The 25,219-nt window shown below is 45.5% G+C and overlaps 1 protein-coding gene across 2 annotated transcripts in view; it reads right to left on the reverse strand.

Annotated features, from left to right (window-relative positions):
* Positions 1-25,219, reverse strand: part of C3_1H2orf80 (chromosome 3_1 C2orf80 homolog) — a 301,817-nt gene that overhangs the window by 112,001 nt on the left and 164,597 nt on the right. The window lies entirely within an intron of this gene.

Raw genomic sequence — 25,219 nt, forward strand, 5'->3', positions numbered from 1 at the left:
CTCGCTTTGTGTATATATATATAAGCTAACCACCAATGTTACAATTCACGAATAGCCTTTCAAACGCGCGTTTTTCTCTATAGCTTCATCGTTAACACTGAACCAGAAGTTCGGTTTTTTGCCTTGATAATCACGTTGAGTGCACCGGTAAGAATTCGACCACCCTGTATAATAATCGTCCACTTACTGTCACAATTCTAGTTCCTTCGCTAGTCTAATTTGCATGCTTTCACTTCATGTATCGCAATATAGCACTAAATGGATGCTAAAGCGTCTTTTCTTTTCACATCATTCTTTTCACATCATTCATTTCACTCCTTCCTTTTAATTTTTTTAATAAGGAAACCCCCTACGTGTCACCATGCTATGTTTTCACTATATTTCTTCTAATAGAGAGTCGCACTTACTGTTACCTTGCCTGTTGCCTTTGTAAACATTAGTATGACATATATATATTATCTTGTTTAGATTCCCCTGACGAAGGGCTTGTTGTTTTTGCCCGAAATGCATTGGGATTGATAATTTGAAACTCAACATGAATCTCTCTGGACTTCATCTTTTGAATTTGGAATCTGAATGCTTTGATTCAACATAAAGACTTTCGATTCAAAACTTCAAGGACCACATTTTGTTTTGTCTTATTGCTTGAAATGTTCTTTGTGAAAACTGAAACTAACCAGAATGTTTTGAAATGCAATTGACTTTATTGCGTAGCTTAGTACACTCTGTATGAGTGACTTGTAGCAGTGCACCGGGACTACTAGATCCCCATCTGGTATTCTTTAGTCAAAAAACGAGTAAGCATGGAGAAAACAATAACGGATAGCCATGCAAGTGCAGTAGCAGAAACACAGACCGGCCAGGGCTCTCTCAGATACACAGACAGAAGAGAAGGAGGAGTAAAGAACAGAGTGATGAACTGTATCTAAAGCTGTTTTAGTTAACAGAAATTTATTTAGAAGGGTAATTTTCAAATCTGTGTGCAGGATGAAAAGCGGATTGTAGAGTAAAAGCAGGGAGGAAGGAGAGGATTTAAAATAAGACGACTTTGAAGATCAAGTGGTTTGTATCCATGGTAGCGGCTCCGCGTGCTCATGCCCCGCCCCTAGCTTACTGACACCTGTTGCTTGGTTGCCAGATATAAGGCACTTTGGAGGAATAACTAGAGGACGTATCTTGCTTGGCGCGGGGCAGTTGTTTTGCAAGGTGCTTACAAGCTGCACTCTATACGCCTGACCTATATTGGATTGTGCTACTCTATACAGGCATCAGCTGAGAGAGCCTCTATAAGCCAGGGTTGCTAAAGCTCGTGTAACAGTAGTCCAATCTGGCATGAACAGATGAACTTAAGACATTAGAAGCACCTAGATCCACTAGGCCGAAGCAGAGATGGCAAGGCTTAAACGGGCCCTCCCCTCTCTCTGTTACTAAATACAGGAGCCTGTGGGAATTGATTTTTTTTTTCAACGTACTTTATTCATTTTTCTCATTTCACTCAAGTGCAATATTCATATGATCTTATAGAGTACATTAGAAGCACGTAATCCTGCAGTCAGATGAATCCACATCAAGTCACAGACCCGCATCTCAGTGATTCGTCTAGTCCGTCATCTCCTTATTCGCAAGGAAGTAGTTCATCAGATGCAGGAGTCATTTCCCATCCGACTTGTGTCCTAGCCCTGCGGGGCTGAATCGTGTTACCCCAGGATTATGTAAGCACTGTCGACACCTATTCACCGTATCAGATAACAAAGAACGCAACCGCCCCCTCCAACTCATTCCCCCCCATCTCCGGTCCCCTCCCTTTAGCCCCACCTCCCTCGTCCCCTCAGACATGCCGCTCTCCCTAACAGCGCACTTGTTGCACTACATGTATTCCTCACATTCCGTTGGATTCCCTATGGCAATGATCCATGTCCCATCTAGGAGGATGCACCCACGTTAGTCGTCTCCCCACCTATCGTCTCACCCTGTGGCCTATGGTTGTGTTCTCATGTAGTGAAGAGTGTCCCCCATACCTGGAGAGATCAGTCATCGTCATCAGTTGGGTTTTTAAGAAGATCCACCATCACCACCCAGGCTCTCGCCGTGTCCCACAATCTGAGCCTGTGGGAATTTATAAGCGACCACAACAGGCACCATGCACTTACCAAGTGCCCACCAGTGATTTGAAGACTTTATGAGCTGCGCCCTACAGACTCTCAATGTAATTTGGGAGCAGGTCACACAAATTCTACAAGGTACCAAAGACCTCATAAGCGTATTTTGTAAATACCACCTCAACCTAGTTTATTTAGCCTATCTTTCTGCCTTCCTTTGACAAATCTCCCCCGGTGATTCAACACTGCCCTACTATTCCTCAAGACTGCATGGCTGCTTTAACAACTAAGAATAAAAACGGGCACAAACACATCCAAGCAACAAATCTTTGGTCTCATTCTAGCACAGCAGACACTGTATACATCCAGTGGAGATCATAAACCCTGGCATCCCCAAATCTCACAACTTGGCACTCAAGCCCTGGGCTTGCCCAATAGTCTTCAAACCTTAAGCACCCCGGGCATTCATGGATGATGAAAAGACCAGCCAGACAGATGCCTAAAAACATGGACACCCCCATGTTAAAACTTTGCATTCTTGTAGATTATTAGATTATTCTCTAATTATCAACTCTCTGCTACGAGGCTTACCAGCAAACACTAATAATAATTTAATAATACAAGGACATAAGCATTCCAATTTATACGACTGGCCCTGACCCCAAAGATACCACCTATTTTATAACCTCCCAGGCAAACATCTCCACCTCTGGTATCTCCACAACCAATAGATATATCTTAAAATGTCCATCTAAAATAAATAAATGTGACCTGCCCACACAAGGCAGCATCTTCATTTTCCAAACACCTGCAATTATTTGAAATTGACAAGGAAGAGCTCTCATCTATTCTACCTGTTTGTCCTAGTCCCTTAGTAAAAAAAGAAGCTAGCAAAGCCCCTTTCTAGCCACACTTCATATCAACTTAACCTCTTAAGTGTGGCCGTCAGCCAATGGTCACACTACTTCCCCAGTATAGGTGTTGGCTGCTGGCTGGCATTGGGGAAGATTATAAAGGCCCCTCTGGTGCTCTGCACCTGAGGGAGCCCTTTATTTTATTTTTTTAAGGTCAAGCTAGACAGTTCATGCGCTGTCTCTTCGAGACCTGCTGTAATCAGTCTGTGGGCTTCAAGTCCATCCCCTTTCTTGCCATTGCTTTTCATTTGTCTATGTCAGTGTCCTTTAAGAATCCTTGCTTGCTAGTGGTCAGTCCTGCCTCTTTGCCTCTCCTTTGTCTCTTCTGCTCCTCCCACAGAGCAGGGACGTTGTACTGTCTCATTCTGCCATGGTGCTTTATCTGTTCTTTGGGGGGCTATTTCTTTCTTGGTTTCCTGCTCTGTTACTGTTTGTCTATGTTTAGCTTCAGCACCCTTGCTGCTTTTATTCAAATATAGCATTCCTCCCCCCACCTCCTCCTAATGCCACAGTTGTGTTACTGCTGCTTTTTTTACTCCGGCTTCCCTCAGCGTGGCACCCGCTTCCCTGCTTGTATTTTTTTTATTAGGCTTTTGCACCTTTCGATCTCCACCGTCAGTTGGGCTTTTCTAGTAGGATATGTGCTTGGTTTTAGCTTCCTTTTAAGACTGATTGGGCTTGTTTTTTTAAGTATTGCCTGCAAAGGCTCCACATCCCAACCCCTCTCTTTCCTGGCTTTTCATTGGTTCCTGTGCGGGCTACTTACTTTTCTGCAGTTCTATTGGCTTTAGCATATTTTCCTGCATTGACCAATGCTTGTTGGTACAGCAGGTAAAATGGTTTGGGTCTTCCTTTCTTGAAAGATCCAGTGAACACCGGATAAGGCATTAAAGACATTTTGGGGCAAACCCGAGTACAATGATAAATCATAAGCAAGGTAGTCCCATAATAAGTTTTCTTTTACTTAAACCCCGAAAGTGAGCAGAGATGCCCTACTTACCCAGACAGTTTGTAAATTCAGCCTAATGTCCTCAGAGTCTTTCTATGGCTTCCTAAACTCGTCATGGAAATTGAGGCGATCAAGGCTTTTAGACACTTTACAATACAATATCTTTATGCTGATCATTAATTCTGTACTTCGCTTTTTTCCTAAGCAACGGTGCGGAATAAAAATATTGTACCAAGCTATATTTTTAAATTTCTTGTGCCTTCTTAAGCAGAGTAGTGCAGTATATTGTTTGGTGTATGTTTTCTCTATTTAAATGAGACATTTACACCAACGAAACAACACCGGGTGGAGTGAAGGGCTCCATCCTTAACCTTTTGTCTTACTGGGCTAAGTACAAGACATATTTATTAGATTCAATCAGTGAATAACATGTAAAGAACAGCGGTGGCAAGATAGTTGTGAATTTACCAAAGAAATATGCAGTAGTCAGCAGGTCTTTGATTTGGATATGGGATAGTAAAATCAGTCTCATATCCTTTGATGTCAGTAAATTGAGTGCTGTTAAGTTAGTTTGTTATTTTAAAGCAAGTAGAAACTGCATAATGCTGTAAATAGTGTTAGTTTTAACAAGAAATTAGTATTGCGCATACCAAGGGTACAAAGCAGAATTACATTATAATCGTGAGCAATTACTTGGTTTCACAAGTTATCGCATGGTAATTTCCAGTCCTCTTTGTAGCTACGATATGCCTTCCGATAATAAATCAGTGGCTCCATGAAGCATATATATTTTTTTCTCACTGTTTCATATAGCGCGGACTTGACCCGAAGGTATCAGAGCGCTTTACATGAGTTACATAACAGATGGGCACTGTTAGAAATGGGATTTCTGGTTGGCTAAGGTTTGCACCAAAGCCAGGCAGAAACCACCACTCTAGTCAAGATAAGGGAGTTACACTACTAAAATAATCCCTGCTCACCCCCTTGGTAGATTGGCACGAGCAGTCAGGCTGCTCTTGGAGGCAGTGTGTAAAGCATTTGCAATAACCAACAGTAATACAATGTAGGCACTACAAACGGACACCACACCAGTTTAGAAAATTATCCAACATTTTTATATACTTAAAACAAGATCAAATAAGATAAAAATCCACAATACATTACTTTGAGAATAGTTGCTTCACCAGATATCTTTAAATGGCAAAAATACTTTGAAAACACAGTTCATACGAGTCGGTAACTCGGTCCCAGTCTACCGCGATGCTGAAAACAACAGAGTCTCGCAGTTCCAGCTGACCACGTCGGTACGGGCCAGCAACAGTAGGAAAGACTCGTTAACAGTACATTTCTTAGTGTGGCTCACACGGAGGTGTGTGTAGGTCTTGGCATCCGTCGCGGTTGCGATGCAAAGTGGAAGCGGTGCACGATGTGGTGTCCCTCGATGCGGTGCGAGCAGCGGCTCGGTGATGATCATCCAGACGGCAACGGTGAGACCAAGGTGGGCGATGCAGGCCGAGATGGTACTTGATGCGGTGCTGGCAAGTTGCAATGCAGCGACAGAGCCAATTGGCACAAATTGGTGCTGGCCAAGCCGGACAGCTGTGCATGAGAAGGCAGTCAAGGGTGTCGAGCCAGCGGCGACCGTGTCGTGTGAGACCAGGCCAGTGAAGTGAAGCGAGGCGGTGCTGGTTGCGGTTCCTCTCGATGCGGTGCAGGCAACGGCTCAGTGACGATCATGCAGACAGCGTCGGTGAGACCGAGGCGTGCGGTGCAGGACGAGGCGGTGCAGCCTGCAGTGCCTGCAACGGACTTGGATGGCGGAGTCGGTTGCGGTTTCCTCTTCTCTGTGGCAACTGAAACAGCGGTTCCAGGAGCGGTACCCAGAGGTTGGTGAAGTCTTTGCAGTCCCTGAGACTTCTTAACAGGAGGCCAGCTCGGTTTCAGGCCCTTGGAAATACTCAGCTTAAGTAGTGTAAGTTCAGTCCGGTCCTTTCACTGCCCAAGGCAGAAGCAGCAGCTGCAGGCCAACCCAACAAAGCAACAACACAGCAAAGGGGCAGTACTCCTCCTGGCGCAGCTCTTCCAGCTCTTCTTCTTGGCAGGTTCCTTGATTCCAGCGAGTTCTAATGTCTTGGAGTCAGGGCCCCAATATTTTGACCAGCAATTCCTCTGTCCTCTAAAGGCAGAGGGGCCTGGACCGAGTTCAAACCAGTTTGGGGGTGCATTCTGCCAGGGTGCACCTTCTTCCTTTGTCAGTGTGGGCCAGGGTGCTCAGATGCACCACAGGAGGTGGAGCCAGCATTGTGGAAGGCGAGCCCACTATTTAGACCAAGGTGCTACTCCTCCCACCCATCTATTTGTAGATGTGCCTATTCAGCCCTGCATATTCGCCCCGTCTCCCCCAGCCCAGGTCACTAACAAACCAGACAGCTAATATACAAGCTAGCAGAGGCAGGCTGGATGGTTAGGCCAGAAAATACCCACCTTCTAAAAGTGGCATTTTCAAACACAGAATGCTAAAACCAACTTCACCAAAAGATGTATTTTATCATTCTGAGTTCAGGCATACAAAACTCGACTTCCTACCATGTTCCCTGGGTCAGTTAGGATCATAGGCTGTAATGATCAAACTGCCCATTCTGGCCTATGGAGAACAGGTAGCCTTGCAATAGTGAAAAACGAAGTAGGCTGTAATTCACTAGCAGGACATGCCACACACACCAGGGCATGTCCTACCTTTCACAGACAATGCACCCTGCCCACGGGGGTACCTTGGGCCTACCAGAGGGGCGCCTCACATGTAGCAAAGGGAAGGTTTAGGGACTTGGAAGTGGGTGCACTTGCCAATTCGACATGGCAGCCACAGGCTGCGCACAGGCTCAACAATGGCAGGCCAGAGTTACACTTTACGGGCTGTGTGCATGGGTGGCAAAATCTAGTGATGTAGCCCACCAACAGCATTTGAATTATAGGCCCTGGCACTCGCAGTGCTCTTTACTAGGGAGTGACACACAAATCAAATGAGCCAATCATGGAAATACCAATCCATAACACATTTCATACAGGAGCACTTGCACTTTACCACTGGACAGCAGTAAAGAAAATGCGCAGAATCATTACACAAGCAAAAACAGAGTCAACAAGCATTGGCATAGCCAATAGGTCTCGCCTTTGGGACCTTAAAAGTATTTAGTTATGCAGCACAATATCCTTGGTGCAACAACATCAACTGTTGCATGGCTAAACACTTATAAGGTCCCATAGGTCGGGAGAGAGCGGTAGAGAGAGGTAGTGATAGAGAGGTAGAGAGAGAGAGGTAGAGAGAGAGAGAGCGAGGTAGAGAGAGAGAGAGGTAGAGAGGTAGAGAGAGAGAGAGAGAGGGTTAGAGAGAGAGAGAGAGAGAGCAAGAGGGAGAGGTAGAGAGAGAGAGGTAGAGAGAGAGAGGTAGAAAGAGGTAGAGAGGGAGGGAGAGAGAGAGAGAGAGCAAAAGGTAGAGAGAGAAAGTTAGAGAAAGAGATAGAGAGGTAACAGAGCGATAGGGAGAGAGGTAGATAGAGAGGTAGAGAGAGGTAGAGAGAGAGGCAGAGAAAGGGAGGTAGAGAGAGAGGTAGAGAGAGAGAGAGGTAGGGAGAGAGAGAGAGAGAGGTAGAGAGGTAGAGAGAGATGCAGAGAGGTTGAGAGAGAGGTAGAGAGAGAGGTAGAGAGAGAGAGGTAGAGAGAGAGAGAGAGAGAGAGAGAGAGAGAGAGAGGGGTGTAGAGAGAGAGAGAGGTAGGGAGAGTGAGAGAGGTAGAGAGAGAGGTAGAGGTAGAGAGAGGTAGAGCAAGAGGTAGAGCGTGAGGTAGAGAGGTAGAGATAGAGAGGTAGAGAGAGAGGTAGAGAGAGAGGTAGAGAGAGAGAGGTCAAGAGAGAGGTAGAGAGAGAGAGGCAAGAGAGAGAGTTAGAGAGAGAGGTTGAGAGAGAGAGAGGTAGAGAGGTAGAGAGAGTGAAGTAGAGAGGTAGAGAGAGAGAGGTAGAGAGAGAGAGGTAGAGAGAGAGAGAGGTGTAGAGAGAGGTAGAGAGAGAGAGGTAGAAACATGTTTATGTTCAAATCTGTCTCGCTCTGCAAATTCATTATCGCTGGAGCCGCTTTCTGGAAAAATCCTCAAATATTTTTTTTTTTTACACCAAACACTCATAAGAGGGACGTTCTTGTGCCACGAGGAGGAAAATACTACCCCTCCTAAAAGGAAAGCATGGACGATTCTTAAGATGGCAGCACAATTAGAGTTCCAAAATGAGATGTAAACTCCTGATCAGGAACAGAGAGTGGTAGTTACAAATAAATGTGGGGTAGGAGGAGACTCAAGGTCACCTTCCACTAAATTTGGATCAGTAAAATAGTTTAGAGTTGTCGGTGTACCTGAAAGTGATTCTTGATATGCTATTCTTCATGGCTGCTTTAGAATGCCAAAGCTGAAAAACCTATAGAATGCAATAGGTGAAAACCCTATCCAATTGAGGAAATTATAATGCCATTCATTGACATTTTTCATAAAGTGGAAGTAAAGACATGAGTGATGAATGAGAGCATTCGGATTACATTATTATAGGACTTTGTTCATATCCCTGTGTACACCATCTATCCATTCATGCATCCATCCACATACCCATCATTTTGGCCCTTCTTCTGAGGGAACATCTTCATAAGAGACCACCTAATAATGACCCTGGGGCTCCACAGTTTACAAACCACAGGCCAGTACAGAAGGTGTTGCTGGATCTTGCGCAGCACCAGGGCTTAATTTCAGCTGGTGGTTGGTGGGGACTGGCATTTATTTTTCCTCATTGGTAATTTCCCGAGAGCAAGAAAGGGTAAAACAATGAAAGCAGAAGACAGGTGAAGAGAAATGCGGAAAAAAACCCACAAAGGGAGGATTCGGAAGCCTGCAAGAGTGAGATAAAAACACAAGCAGGGACTGTTAGTGGATTAAGGAGGCATGAGGTGGAATTATAACCATGGAGGTCTAGTATTGGTGAGCTGACATTTAACAGTCCCGGCCGCCGCTTCTCAGAGCTTAGGGCACCAGCTCTTATTGTTTAACAAATTAAGCACTGGGGCAGACCAAGTAGAAACCGACTTGTCCAGTTAAAACAATAACACTGGTCACCTGGACTGTAAACTGGAAAGAAGGGGTGCATGGAGCGCTCCTATAGATGTGACCTAAGACATGAAATGTACCTTCTTGTTGGGTACCACAAGCTTTTGATAAGGCAAGCCTTACCTATTCAATCTTGCTGCTCTTAAAACCCAACCACATCATGCATAGAGGTAGTAAGACATTTGGCTGAGTTCAGATGAGGGGACACTTGCATGGAGTGATGCTAACACTGCATTTAAACTATGCATAAAAGATACCGGTAGTCAGCCTATGAGATCATCTGCAGAATCCAGAATGTGGGCTTGTGTGCTCTCCAATGACCTCTACTAATCTTGAGCCGCACACAGAAGGCAAAATTAACCGGAACCAAATGACATGCAATTGAGTATTCCTGCCCTGCCTTCCATCAGGATTACCACAGCAGGTAAATTGATTTAAATAGAGTGGACACTATTTATACTGAGGCGCGCTAAGCACACAGATCTACGTGCTTTAAAGCCCCTTACTTACCAAGAGCAAACAGGCAGGGGCGTCCTGAGAGCTGATTACACAGCAGTGGTGACCAGGCACAAATTGGATTGAGGGGTAAAACTAAAAATATTTTTCTGGATTGTGAAAAGCGATTATAGGGAATGCCTATAGACAATAGCCAAGTTCACAGACCTACTAAAAAGTTTTTTATGACGCTTTAAGATAAAGCACTGCAAGTCTAATGGCACAAGGACACGTGCTACATCCTCCACTCGCCCTCCGCGTCACAGACATTGCTATTACATTGAGTTTGCAATTAAAACAAGCATTGGTCAAGCGGCCAGGCCGCAAACTGAAATAATAAAAAATATTTAAACGCGAGTTGTGCGCACACCCACGCGCGCTGGAAAAAAGTGCTGTGCACGTCGCGCGCGTGCTTGTGCGCGTGAAGGTAAGCTGGTTGCCGCTTTGGAAGCACTTCCAAAAGCGGCTTACTAAATGTCTCGCTAGACCAGTGCATGCACTGGGCTCTAGCAAGACCTAAAAACAGGAGGTCAAAAAGCAAAAAGTCAGGGGAAACACGCCAAAAGATGCCAGGTCTAACACATGTCCCCTCCAGCTGAAAGTAGGGAGAACTACCCACCCTACTGGGAGTTCTCTTCACGCGGAAGAACCTGGACAGACCATCTGCATTGGCGTATTCTGTACCAGGGCCGTGTTCCACAGTAAAGTCCATTCCCTGTAGGGAGATAGACCACCTCAGTAGTTTTGGATTCTCACCCCTCATCTGCATTACCCAGCGGAGGGGCCTGTGGTCTGTCTGAACCTGGAAGTGAGTCCCAAACAAGTAGGGTCTCAACTTCTTCTGCGCCCAGATCACGCGAAAGCTTCCCTTTCTATGGCACTCCACCTCTATTCCCTGGGGAGTAGTCTCCTGCTAAGGAAGACTACAGGCTGATCTAGGCTCTCTTCGTTCAGTTGTGAGAGCACCGCTCCCACACCATGCTCTGTAGCGTCAGTCTGCACGAAGCTTTCTGGCAGGACTCAGTCCAGATCACCTTCCTGGGCTGCTTCTTCGAAGTCAGCTCTGTTAAGGGGGCAACAATGGTGCCGTAGTCCTTAACAAATCTCCTACAGCAGCTGATGAGACCTAAGAAGGCTCTCACCTCTGTCTGGGTCTTGGTGAGCAAAAAAACGATGGATTTTGGCCCAGATCTCTGTACTGGGGTGAATGTATGACATTGTTCTGCATTCTGTCCATCAATTGTTCTTTTTGCTTTTGTCACCCCAAGTGGGACGAGTATGCCCAGACGTGGGTCCCGTGCTCTCCTTGCCACTGGAGTCAAGCTATCCTGGCTGATGAGGGCTGAAAGCCCGAAACCAGTACCAGGATGCTTGTTTCCAGTCCAGAGAGGACCTGGCCTGGCAGTTCAGGCTGGACTGTTCCCATTGGGTGCAGGGTCAAGACTGATTTGCACATGGCTGGGTCCAAACTGGAATGGCATGGTGAGCAAAGAAATGATGGATTTAGGCCCAGATCTCTGTACTGGAGTGAATGTATGACATTGTTCTGCATTCTGTCCATCAATTGTTCTTTTTGGATTTGTCGCCCCAAGTGGGACGGGTATGCCCAGACTTTGGTCCTGGGCTCACTGTGCCACTGGAATCAAGCTACCCTGGCTGATGAGGGGTCAACCCCGAAACCAGTCCTAGGATGCTTGTTTCCAGTCCAGAGAGGGCCTGGCTTGGCAGCTCAGGCTGGACTGTTCCCACTGGGCGCAGGATCAAGACTGATTTGCATATGGCCAGGTCTAAACTAGGGTGGCATTGTGAGCAACAAAAATGATGGATTTAACCCAGATCTCTTACCTAGGGGTGAATGTTTTGATTTGTTCTGCATTCCGTCTGTCAATTGTGTGTCTTGCTTTCTCGCCCTAAGTGCACCAGGTATGCCCAGACGTGGGTCCTGGACTCACTGTGCCACTGGAATCAAGCTATCCTGACTGATGAGGCGTGAAACCCCAAAACTGGTCCTAAGATGCTTGTTTCCGGTCCAGGGAGGACCTGGCTTAGCAGTTCGGGCTGGACTGTTCCCATGAGGCACAGGGTGCAGGGTTAAGACTGATTTGCATATGGCCAGGTCTAAACTGGGGTGGCATGGTGAGCAAAAGAATGATGGATTTGACCCAGATCTCTTGACTGGGGTGAATGTTTTGATTTATTCTGCATTCCGTCCATTAATTGTGTGTCTTTTGCTTTCTCGCCCTAAGTGCGCCAGGCATGCCCTGACGTGGGTCCTGGGCTCACTGTGCCACTGGAATCAAGCTTTCCTGGCTGATGAGGGATCAAACCCCGAAACCAGTCCTGGGATGCTTGTTTCCGGTCCAGGGAGGACCTGGCTTGGCAGTTCGGGCTGGACTGTTCCCATGAGGCACACGGTCAAGACTAATTTGCATATGGCCAGGTCTAAACTGTGGTGACATGGTGAGCAAAAGAATGATGGATTTAACCCAGATCTCTTGACTGGGGTGAATGTTTTGAATTGTTCTGCATTCCGTCCATCGTTTGTGTGTCTTTTGCATGTTTTAATGTGGACATGTCCTGCTATATAATGTCTATTTCCAACAACACTATGTTGCCCAAGGAATATTTTCTAGATGAGAAAGTGGTCATAGCATTGTCCACCACTGCCAAAGCATTTTAAAACTGACCCTGTCAATCTCGCATAGCCTTCAGCACCATCCTTCTGAGAAGCCTTCTATATTGCATTGCATATTGCATACAAGAAGTGCTTTTGATGTGACTTACAGAGCCCAATAAAAAGTCCCTGAAATCCAGGTCATCAGACAAAAGGGACAAGTAGTTTTTACCTGAGACAGTGTTGAGGTTTTTAGCCATTCTAGGCACAACTTTCCAACACTGTACGTTGTCATCACCCCTGAATATTCAGGTTGTACATAACGCATGTTAGGTCAATTAGCCTTGAAACCCTTGGTGTTACCTATGAATTGTGCCTGACACCCGTTATTAACCTTTGGCCAAACCAACCATCCCTTCCAATTGGGGTTAGATGAATTGTACATGCCATTACGTAGCATGGCATCCAATGTACCTTCACTGTAATGTGTAAATTGTTACCATTTGTTAAAACGTGCAAATGTAGGAACTTGTAGTGTGTTCAACTCTTTCCTTTTGGCTATTCCAAGACAAGATGTTTGCTGTACAGTTGTGTTCAGGAAATCATTTGTTGGGGTATTAAGCATGCTCTAAACAAAGCCTCAGTACCCTGAACCTGCCAGTCTCTTGTCCCCCAAATAGATTTGACATCTATCGTGTCCCGCCAGAAGTCAAAACCCTGTACAGACAGCTGGGAAAGAAAAGATGCAGAATATATCAGATTGGTGTCAGTTAGCATATTTTTCTTTGCAGGTGTTGGTGCAAGCTTATAATCAAAAGAGGCCGGGTCAGATCTATCATAACCAGAGAAATAAGCAAAAGTCTGTGCAAAGCAGGAAAAAGACAGTTACCAAACCAATCCAGAGGACTAGGAAACGCAATCAAATTGTAATCCAAAAATGTAACTAAGGAACAAAATAAGTGTTTTTCAGCCAAAGACAGATAACATGTACTTTCAGCCTAAAATGGAGGGGCAGTGGTGGAGGAAGCGGTGTATCAGTTAAATCGGTGGGAAGTCATCAAAGTCGATGAAATAGCCATCCAATCTATTTTGGGCGGCTCAACAGGGTTTGTAGGACTGGGTGATGACTCGATCTGTAGTAAATTGTAGTAGGCTTTACTCTGGTCAGGTTTCTGAATTAAAATGTGAGTTTCTGAACTAGTTGACTGTACGGTTCTTGTAGTTGCAACAGGTAGAATCCAACTTTGTTGTTGTTGGTTGGTGTCTCTCGAGGGAGAGAGATGCTTCTTCAGTCATCAAAGCTTCCATCTGAACTTCCTGAACAGTAGTGAAAGGAGGCAGGTAGGTACCCAGGAACCCACATGGCTTACTGTTGAGAATCAGCCACATAGTGAGGTTTGATTAGAACAGTGGACACAAGTCGATTGTCTTTGAGTACATTTCTTTTACTTTCAACAGCCTGTACAGGTACCGGTGCTCTGTAAGATAGCCCAAACTCTTTCTTGTCCACAATCTTCTCCCTAGCCAGATTCCCCATGTTCGGGACCCAGTCAGGTCTCCAAACACTACTATCACTCCTCCAGTTGTTGTGCGTTGTACTTGGACTTTGCTTTGTTTGTACCGGAAATTGTTTAGTTCCTGTAAAACAGTCAAACGTTCATTGATGGCAAATGGAGTTTCTGCAGCCACTGTGCTGGGACTGTCTCGGTCTGGGACCCACATTTTTACCCCAAACAGGACTGACCATCCAGGGATTTTCGTGGCATGTTATTTAAAGCACTCTGGACCCCCATGTTGATGATGGACCCAACTGCAACCTGAGCCTAGGACCCTTGATGTTAAAGATTGCTTTAAATCACGGTTTTTCCTTTCCACTATCGAATTTCCCTCAGGGTGATAGGGTGAAGAGTAAAGCAAGGTCAAACCAAATCTTCCCATGGTCTCTTTGTAAGCCAAAGAGCTAATCATCGGACCCTGGTTGGAGTGTAATGTGCCAATTGCATGTGCCCTGATAAAGACTCCCAGATCCTTTATAACAGTACAGGCCACTGTGGACATACCCATATGAATCTAGAGAAGGAATCCACTGCCACCAAGGTGTACTTGTTAGCCCCACCTGACTGTAGGGGGCCACAGTGATCCAAATAGACACAAGCCAATTGCTTGTTCGATATCAATAGAGGTGTCTGTGGTGGACACGCAGTGGTAGATTCCTTCATCTGCTGGAAGATGTTGCATTTAAGGACAAATTCCTTGGTCTGTTTGTAGAGACAGGGCCACAAATGGCACTACTGTAGTAATGAAATTATTACTTTTTCCCCCACTCCAGAATGTGAGCATATGTTATAATTTGTGCATCTAAATTGTAGGAGTACTTGAGTGAAAAACCTGTTGTCGGGTAAGTTCAGGGTTGACAACCACCATGATGTCTCAGACTATTCTCGTGTTAGAATTAATCTTTGCAGCAACTGCAACAGTGGGAACTGTTGATTTTGCGGCTACATCAGCCATGGAATTTCCTAGAAGGTGAGCGCCAACAAGTTAATGACTCCATGTATGAATGGCATGAGTCCAGGGCAAGTAATCTTTCAGCTTTGCCACATTCTCCAAAAGCAGTTTGTGCTTAATTGTGCAACCCTTTGAATCTCTCAATCCATTCTAGATCCAATAGTGTATGTATTCATTATAGGTCTAGATACAGTGATATGAATCACACACTATGAGTGTGGGGAATCCATGATCTATACTTTCAAGTGTCAGTATTAGAGACCTTAGTTCTGCCAGCTGTACTGTACAGTCACCTAGTGACTGTGTGTAGGTGTTCTCAGGATGGAATTCTCCACCATGCATGCGCTCTTTTACGTTTGCACGATTCTATGATTGCAGCTGAGTATTGGTGTTTTGTTCCTACAGCAGGATGGGCAGACCTATCAGTACATATTATGTAATCATAGCAATCTAGAGGCATTATTTCATTGGGTAGAGGGTATTCTTGTTCATACTGCAGAAAAGCTTGCATTTGAAATGTAGAATCAAATCTGTAGTATACATCTGAGAATCCATCGTGGATGTAAAGCCTTAGTGCATAGAACATTTGCTTTGGTGACGGCCTTCAAGGCCGGCACCAAGGTCACGTCAATTGTGCGTTTACCATGAGCCAGGCCTCTCTCTCTCACTACAGCAATTTGAACTGCTGTCAGTAGTTTTTTCAGTAGGTGCAAAACACATTTCAGCATTGGTGTATAAATGTGATTTATATGCAACAGTTACTGTGTCACCTTCATTGAACGTGACATATAGGTATCCGGATGTTCTCCTGATGATGCAGAAAAGAAGAATTGTTGTGTTCACACGTGTGTAAATGTTTGGGGCGCTATCATGTCAGTTTGTATGGAACATAAAGTGTTTGTGTGTTCCTGTGTCCAATGTGTGCTTGAAAAGTCTGGATGTATCAAGTCGTAAAATGGTTTAACCCATTCTGCGTAATCTAGGATGTATGCTCTGCCAAAATGTAAGATTTCCAAAATGGATTATAGTAGTTTTAATGCTGTCGTCGATGAAGAAGTGCCACATTTCTCTAAGTAGTGCATCACAAAGCTTTTGCCTTCTCTTGACAACTCATATCCCAGAAAAAGGACATTGAGATGGGGAATTATTTCTTTTAATAGAATTTGTAGCCCAGGAGAGCAAATCCCAATATGAAGTGATCCACTCTTGTCAAGTGTTCCATAAGGTCCTCATCCATCAGGTAAGTGTCATCGACATAGGACAATGCCTGGGTATCCAAATTTTGTAGTTGCTCTGTCACTCTGGATGAAAACAACTCAGGGCTATTTTTATACCCCTCGGCGATCAACAGAATTGCCTCAGAGAACCTAGTGCACTGAAGACATTAAAATATCTGCTTCCACGTGCTATATTTTGGCAGAAAAATCTATTAGAGATATCTAGTATTGTTTTGTATTTTTTATGCACAATGCTGTTCATTAATGCAGCACTGTGTGCATTTTGTACTGTAAATGTATGAGTAGCTATGTTTAAGAGTCTGTAATCTATGTTCTAAGTTCATTACTCTAAACAAAGGATTGTACATAGATGAGGTACAACTTTATATTACACCTTGGTATTCTAATTGCTCTAGAATTTCCCTAACTTGTTTCTTAGCTTCATTTTTTATTGGGTATTCTTTGAGGTTTCGTGTTGTCTTCAATGGTATCTTCTAATATGGAGAACCTTCCTCCCAACCCACATGGTTGCGGTATAATGCAAAAGCTAGCGCTAGTGCCCAATCCTTGGTGTATGAATGTTCCACTGATTCTGGAATGAGGTCAGAGAAAGCAGGCAAAATTACTGTTTCCCCGTCTGGGTAATCCATTACAAAATCAGGTGGCACATACGTTTCAGCCAAATGAATATCGTAACCTTGTGTCAAGTCCTCCCAAAAGAGAACATGAAGGAACCTGAGCACGTCCCCTTCCAACCGTAGTAGTATTTTGTATAACCGATGGGGGACACCCACCCCTGCATTAGGTGTTTCCACTGTGATATACTCAGTGCTACTCCCACCAGACAATCCTTCAGGTTCTGGAAAACTATTGTGACTTCTGCCACACAGCCTAGCATTCTCACTGCCCACTCCTGCTCAGAAACAAAGTGCTCAGTATCCAAGGCATGCCTGACCTTCGGTCTGGCTAACTTCTTTTTGAATTGAGGCTTGGAAGGTTTCTGTTTATATTCCTGTTTTATTATGTAGTCAGATGAGCGGTGTGAGTTTTTCTTTGGTTTCACATGCTCCTCCGATCTGCGTTCTGACAGTTCACCTCTCTCCGAGCGTTTATCAGATGATTCCTGAAAGGAACAATACAAACGTGTATCAGTATCTTGATACCTGTTAGGTGGTCTTTAATATTTTTTTGTTTATTATCCCACTCCTTTGTTGAAGAATCAGGTGCTTGCTTAGACTTATCCTTTTTAGAATTACTCTTTAGTTATGATTTACCAGGTCTGGCTCCCAAATTATCTCTACCTAGTGTAGCATAGGTTTCTTGGATAATTTTAGGTAATTCTCGCTCCTGCTGTTCAAGAGTCAAATCCCGTAGGAGTTGGCATAAAACCAATGCTGCTGCTTTCCCTTTTACATACTTATACTCATACTTAATATAATGGCAGATACTATGGCATGGGCAGTATGGGCAGCTGCCCAGGGTCCCCTGCCCAGCCGGCCAACATCGGCCGTGCACCTCTAAGGCCCCACTGCATTGAGCCTTGCAACTGTGATGTAACGCTGTATGGCCCGAGGTCTAGCAATCATGTGCTGGTAGGCTGCAGTAGCAGTCCTGTGGTGTCATTTTAGAAGGCTTCCCAGGGGTGGCATAATACATGCTGCAGCCCCTGGTAAGCCCTAGGGTACCTATGCCCTTAGTACCTAGTGTACCATATACTAGAAGTTGACTTCTGACAAGGGTACCCCAGTAACCAAACTGGAGTGTACCTAAAGTACATGCAATCAATTTAGAGAGGAAGCAGCTAGGCTGGGGTCCTGGATAGCAGGGCCCCAGCCAGACAAAAGTCTTAAAACAGTGAAACACCAACAAAAAGTGGGGGTTACCAGAGTAAGCAGATCCTACTCTCCTACACCGGTCTGGAAATATTAAGTGAAGGGACACACTTCCTTGGGTCTCGCCATACTGTGCCGGTGTGTTGCCTCAGCGCCACCCTTTTCATGGTAGTCTCAATGACATGAAAAAGATGGCAGTGAGGCAACTTGTAATATGTTTAGCGGTGCTGCAGGATATTGCAGCCTCCGACCTCTGTCACAGGCCACCAAAGTCGTAATAAAGCAGGTGGACCCCCACCATGACTACGGCGGCCTAATGGACTGCCGCAGTCGTTATCAGGCCATTAGTCCATGTTGTAATCATACACTTTGTAGCAGCTTTTAAATGGAATCTAAATACTTCCAATCTTGCCAAAAACGGGATCGGAGCACAGAAATAAGTTCAGAAAAGTGATTGCCCAAGAGCACACAATTTATCCAAGTGAGATGCCGGGCTAATCCACTGCACCACAACTGGAGTGTCAGTGAATCATATGGCAAGGTCAAGGGGGTGCCCTTCCCAGGGAAATGTAATTATAGCTATAATGTTTATTTCCATGGTATGGGACCACCCTCCCCTAGCCCTAGACCATAGATGTGAGGCCCAGGGGAAAGCCCCTACCTACTCCCCTGGTCCTCGCAGCTCCAGATAATGGGGGGGGGGACAACCAGGGGAAGAAACCCCCATTAACTGGGCTCGCAGAGCCAGACCATTGTTGCAAGACCCAGAAAAGAGGGCTCCATTACACTGGACTCCACTCTCCTAGTCCTCGCAGCTCTAGACCATGTAGAGAGGACCATGGCAGAGGGTAGGGGCACTCTAGGGAGCAAAGCAGTGGTTCAGTGCTGCAAGGCCCAAGGGAGTTAGAATCCCTCACCTACACCTAGAACCGAGCCCAGGGGTATTAGGTGACCACGGTACTCAATTTATTGCAATATTTTACTGTGCAGGCAGTGGACAAAGTTGAGAGGATGCTTTTACTTTGCACCAGGGCCAAGGCACCATTGCTATGCAACGTGTCTCTCTTTCATATTCCTCACAGCCATGTTTCAGCACTGTGAGGCTGAGGGCAGATTCTACCCAGGACCCCTCAGCCATGGTTGGAGCCCAAGGCAGGGAGTGGCCACCCCTAAGCTTTGAGGCACTGTTCCATGGCCATGTGACCATGAGTGGGGGTGCTCTCTGAAGGGTGTAGCTATCAACAGTGCAGCAGGTGCTGTGGGACCAGGGTTAATGGATAGCGATGAGCCTGTGCACCGACTTTATTGCTGTGTTTTACTGTACAGCATCATTTACTTGCATCAGAGCCCATACTATGCCAGTAGTCCCTTTTCCCATGCACCTCAGAGCCATGACCTAAAGCTGCGAGGGCCAGGAAAAGCCTATCCTCTCCTAGGCTTTGAAGCTTTGGTTCAGTTCTCAGAGACTCAAGAAAGGGAGCCTTCTGTCATGTGCCTCCTGCACTGGGCCATGGCTCTGAGGGTCGTAGCTATAAATAGCATAGCAAGTGCAGTACCACTGTTGCCTTGTGAGGTTTTAGGACCAATGCACTTAAATTATGGCTGTATTTTACTGTCCATTCAGTGGCCGGAGGAACAACTTACCTTGTGTGCATCAGGGCTCAATGCATCACTGATATGGCACAAGCTTCCCTCCTCTCCCAACCATGACCTGCTGCAAAGCCTCAGATCACAGGACCATGACTGAGAGAACTCTTGTAGAGGTGTAGCTAATTATAGTGCAGCAGGTGCAGTGAAAGTGGAACTCTGGGATGTTAGGTCCCCAATGTACCTAAACTATGGCTGTCTTTTACAGGACTATGGCTGAGAGGCCCATGGGTTTTAGGTATTATTAGTGCAGAAGGTACAATGGCACTGGAGCCCGGGGTGTTTTGAATCATATTTACCAAAATAATGGATGTATTGTACATCCAACTTGGGAATCAGGCAGGGGGTTGGGGCTGGGAAGGGGGGGGGAAGAGTGGGTGCATTTACCTTGCCTTAACCAAGACCCATTGCTACACCACTAACCCACTCACCTTATGCCTCACGGTCATGATCCAGCGCTGTGAGTCAAGAGAGACCTTTACCCCCCTGGACATCACACCGTGGTCAAGTCTAATGAGACCCACCAAAGTAGGAAGGCAGTGTGCTGGATTGTTCTTTTCTTCATTTTAGATATTTGCACAGCATTCTGTAGTTAGTTCCGACAGGATTTCAAACGTCCAACAGTTTTGACTTGCCACGAACTGATTCAGAAAAGCAGTCTAATCAAATGGTGTGTTAAAAACTGTTTAGCTGGAAAGCCTGAAGCAGCACAGCCTAGTGGCATTGTCTTAACAATGGCTTTCCTGTACAGTGGTGCAAGGAGGCAGCATTTACTAACATGGTTACTTAGATGAAGGACTTGTACCAAAGGACGTGTTGTACACAGGCCACTTTATTCGAATTTTCACCTTTAGAGTTGCTAAGATTGAGGAATGAATCACCCCAGAACGAGCAGCACTCAGCCTAAAATGTTTAAGATAATGGCCAGTCAGCCCATGAGATAATGGCAGATAAGGAGTTACAGGTTCAGGAAGAACATGATTTGCCCAAGATCAAGATTGCTTGTTCGAAGACACATAACTTTCCCAGTATGCTTTATATGTTAAAGAGAATAGGAGCCTGATTTAGGTCAGGGTATAATGGAATGAAAACCATAAAATGAACTCTGTGATTTTTTATAACTTCCATATATACATCTTCTTGGTGAAACCACAGGCACGCTAAGAGTCCTGCAAAGTAATAATGGAAAGTTGACTTCTGCCATGGGTGGAAGCCTAGGGATAGGGTAGATGGAGCATGTTCTTCACGTCTAGAAGTTAGGGATTGATCCTTTTCATCAAGGGATCCCAGCTATAAACAGTTATAGAAACAACTTTATTTTATTGTGATGATTTTTAGTGAAACTCTTCCTAGCTCTTCTAGAGCCATCAGAAATCCGTACCTCAAAAAACGCCAGCAATTTGTATAAGATGTGATTCTATAATTCCTCAAGAATGCGCAATAAAACAATAGAAGATATTTGGCTTAAGAAGAAATATATTTCATCTGGCCAGCAGTTACATTGGTCCTGCAAGCTCATGGCTTACTGTGTTCATTTTCAATGTTGTACAGTTGTAGTGCTTAAAACTTTGATTCATATAGGTAAGGCTTCTGTTGGGGATCACAGCCAGTACACACGAACACTGGTCCTTCCTCTATTTTCATGACTGCATGTGCAAGTCCAGCTGGTCTGCAGCAAACTGTAATACTGTGACACAGTTTCGTATACTCTTACGAAAATCACTACATTCCCTAAAAGTCCCATCTTCGTAGAGGCAGTCCCTTTTCTAAGACCTGAACCAGGACATGTTTTCTGATATTTTCTACTTTCCTTTTTGCATCTTACTTTTTTTTTAATCTTCATTTGTAGCTTTACATTAATTGTTCACAACTTGTAGGGTGACAATTTGTACATATTGCCATTATAGAAAAAGATGAACAGTGAGACAGATTATGTGGTCAGAGAGAGCAGTCTGGCTTCGGACTGTGCTTGTGCAGGGGTAGGGCGGGAAGGGGGAACAGAGCGGGCCAGATCTATGCGTGTTGAGTGTGCTGATTATAGTGCAGGTATCCGTACCCGTGGGTACGAAGGGTCAGAGAAAGACAGGGGAGAGGGTCGCGGCCGTTGGCGCAGGGCAGCAGCTCCAGTAATGGCCCAGCTGCGCCTCTTCACATGCTATATAATTATCGGTCTTATTCAGTTGTGCTTGGTTGAAGTAGGTATGTACGTACAGGCTGCCAAGTGTCTTTGGGCGAGAGGTGGGATGCTGCATCTGAGCATATAGCTCACTAGTCATGTCGCAGAAGATAAGGCTCTTGAGTCAGCTAGCCATAGTAGGGCACTGCGTGCCCCCCCCAAACCCAATGCAGGGTGACTTCGCGCTTTGTGCGGAGGAGTGCGACGGCGACAAATCTACATGTGGCTTTTGAAGTGTCTTGCACATATCCCAGTAAAGCTAGTAGGAGGGGATTGGGGGTTAGCTCCATGCCCACCATCTGAGAGATTCGTGCAAAACCCTCTGTCCAGTAATTGCCCACCTGGGGGCACAGCCACGCCAGGTGCAGAAAGTCTGCCTCTGCAGCATGTCACCTGGGGCAACCCGATGTGGAAGCAGGGGCAATCCGGCCTTGGAGTTTGGGCGTCATATATATAGGGTGCAATATTTGTAATGTAGCAGTTTGTGCCGGTGGTTGGGGAGACTTCCTTTTTGCATCTCACTAAGCTTAGTTCTTTCAAGTGGCCTCAACCAGTTCCCTCCATTCTGGTACATGTAGCTGTCTTTGCATTTTGACAAAAGCAGTCATTATGGGTGCTGTGACTGATAGAGTGAACACTAGTAAAATTCATCCAAACTAACTTTTTGATAAGAAACATAATGTCAAGAACATAGAGTTGAAGATTGGTGATTGGTTTCTGGTCAGGGTTCCCACCAGGGGGAACAAATGTGAATCTATATTTTCAACATCTGTAAGAACAGAGAAAGTTTCAAAAAGATATGTTCTGTTGCATAACAAAGGTTGGTGGAGCAGGGAGATGTAGTCAAAATTACATCTAATCAGGCTCGGAAAATCCAATCTGTTAGGATTTGTGATGAAGAATCCTTTAATGATTTTTTGGGGGTGAATTCTGAAGTGCATTGCAGCAATGGATATGATAGCATGGTTTCTATACCCTGGGATCCTAACTTTGTCTCTACAACTTATGACCCTGTCAACTTTACTGAGTCTAACATAGATTCACAGGTGGGTCAAAGGGTTTGGGTCCGATCTCACATAGTTTCATGCAGCGTGGCATGCCCGCAAAATTCAAGGACTACTATGTTGCAAGAACATTTGTTATAGATTTAATTGATGTGAAATCTGGTTTAGGAATTTTTTCCACTTTTCTATAATATTTACCTTCATTTTTCAAAAATAGGAAGGTATTGTAGGTATGTATCTGCTCAGTGTGCGCTGTGTGTTTTTTCATGGAGTGTTATTCCTTGAATGTGTTGTCATGGCATGAGCCTCCTCATGTACTCAATATATATATATATGTATATATATATAGAGAGATAGATAGATAGATAGATATTGTTTATGTCTGAAGCGGAGGGTGCGCTGACTGTGAGCTCTGCTTATATTACTGTGTACTAAGCATACGATTCAAAAGGGGGGTGGTGATGTACAGAGTATCTGAATTAAGCAGAACACTCCTACCCAGTCAAAAGATCAGGGCTTGATCCATTACCGTTTTTTAGCTCACTGCACCATCCCAGCTCAGAACCTGGCTACATGCAAATGAGTCTGTCCCTGGCCCAGTGCATCATGGGAACAGGGCAGACCAAACTACCAAGCCAATTCTTTACTGGAAAGGAAACAAGCTTCCGGGGACCGGTTTCTGGCATTACAGCCGTCTTCGGCCCGGCTTGCTTGAATCCTGATGGTGCAGTGAGCAAGGGACTCACATCTGAGCATACCCTTCCACACTTGTGGTGGCCAAAACGATTCAAAAGGGGGGTGGTGATGGACAGAGTATCTGAATTAAGCAGAACACTCCTACCCAGTCAAAAGATCAGGGCTTGATCCATCACCGTTTTTTAGCTCACTGCACCATCCCAGCTCAGAACCTGGCTACATGCAAATTAGTCTGTCCCTGGCCCAGTGCATCATGGGAACAGGGGAGACCAAACTACCAAGCCAATTCTTTACTGGAAAGGAAACAAGCTTCCGGGGACCGGTTTCTGGCATTACAACCGTCTTCGGCCCGGCTTGCTTGAATCCTGATGGTGCAGTGAGCAAGGGACTCACATCTGAGCATACCCTTCCACACTTGTGGTGGCCAAAACGATTCAAAAGAGGGGTGGTGATGGACAGAGTATCTGAATTAAGCAGAACACTCCTACCCAGTCAAAAGATCAGGGCTTGATCCATCACCGTTTTTCTAGCTCACTGCACCATCCCAGCTATGAACCTGGCTACATGCAAATTAGTCTGTCCCTGGCCCAGTGCATCATGGGAACAGGGCAGACCAAACTACCAAGCCAATTCTTTACTGGAAAGGAAACAAGCTTCCGGGGACCGGTTTCTGGCATTACAGCCGTCTTCGGCCCGGCTTGCTTGAATCCTGATGGTGCAGTGAGCAAGGGACTCACATCTGAGCATACCCTTCCACAATTGTGGTGGCCAAAAGAGTGTTCTGCTTAATTCAGATGCTCTGTCCATCACCACCCCCTTTTCTGAATCGTTTTGGCCACTATAGGAGTGGAAGGGTATGCTCAGACATGAGTCCCTTGCTCACTGCACCATCAGGATTCAAGCAAGCCGGGCCGAAGACTGCTGCAATGCCAGAAACCGGTCCCCGGAAGCTTGTTTCCTTTCCAGTAAAGAATTGGCTTGTTAGTTTGGTCTGCCCTGTTCCCATGATACTCTGGGCCAGGGTCAGACAAATTTGCATATAGCCAGGTTCTGAGCTGGGATGGTGCAGTGAGCTAAAAAACGGTGATGGATCAAGCCCTGATCTTTTGACTGGGTAGGAGTGTTCTGCTTAATTCAGATGCTCTATCCATCACCACCCCCTTTTCTGAATCGTTTTGGCCACTATAGGAGTGGAAGGGTATGCTCAGACATGAGTCCCTTGCTCACTGCACTATCAGGATTCAAGCAAGATGGGCCGAAGACGGCTGCAATGCCAGAAACCGGTCCCCGGAAGCTTGTTTCCTTTCCAGTAAAGAATTGGCTTGGTAGTTTGGTCTGCCCTGTTCCCATGATGCTCTGGGCCAGGGTCAGACTAATTTGCATATAGCCAGGTTCTGAGCTGGGATGGTGCAGTGAGCTAAAAAAACGGTGATGGATCAAGCCCTGATCTTTTGACTGGGTAGGAGTGTTCTGCTTAATACAGATGCTCTGTCCATCACCACCCCCTTTTCTGAATCGTTTTGGCCACTATAGGAGTGGAAGGGTATGCTCAGACATGAGTCCCTTGCTCACTGCACCATCAGGATTCAAGCAAGCCGGGCCGAAGACGGCTGTAATGCCAGAAACCGGTCCCCGGAAGCTTGTTTCCTTTGCAGTAAAGAATTGGCTTGATAGTTTGGTCTGCCCTGTTCCCATGATGCACTGGGCCAGGGTCAGCCTAAATTGCATATAGCCAGGTTCTGAGCTGGGATGGTGCAGTGAGCTAAAAAACGGTGATGGATCAAGCCCTGATCTTTTGACTGGGTAGGAGTGTTCTGCTTAATTCAGATGCTCTGTCCATCACCACCCCCTTTTCTGAATCGTTTTGGCCACTATAGGAGTGGAAGGGTATGCTCAGACATGAGTCCCTTGCTCACTGCACCATCAGGA

The sequence above is a fragment of the Lissotriton helveticus genome, chromosome 3_1 (assembly GCF_964261635.1).
Source record: "Lissotriton helveticus chromosome 3_1, aLisHel1.1, whole genome shotgun sequence".
Lineage (NCBI taxonomy): Eukaryota > Metazoa > Chordata > Amphibia > Caudata > Salamandridae > Lissotriton > Lissotriton helveticus.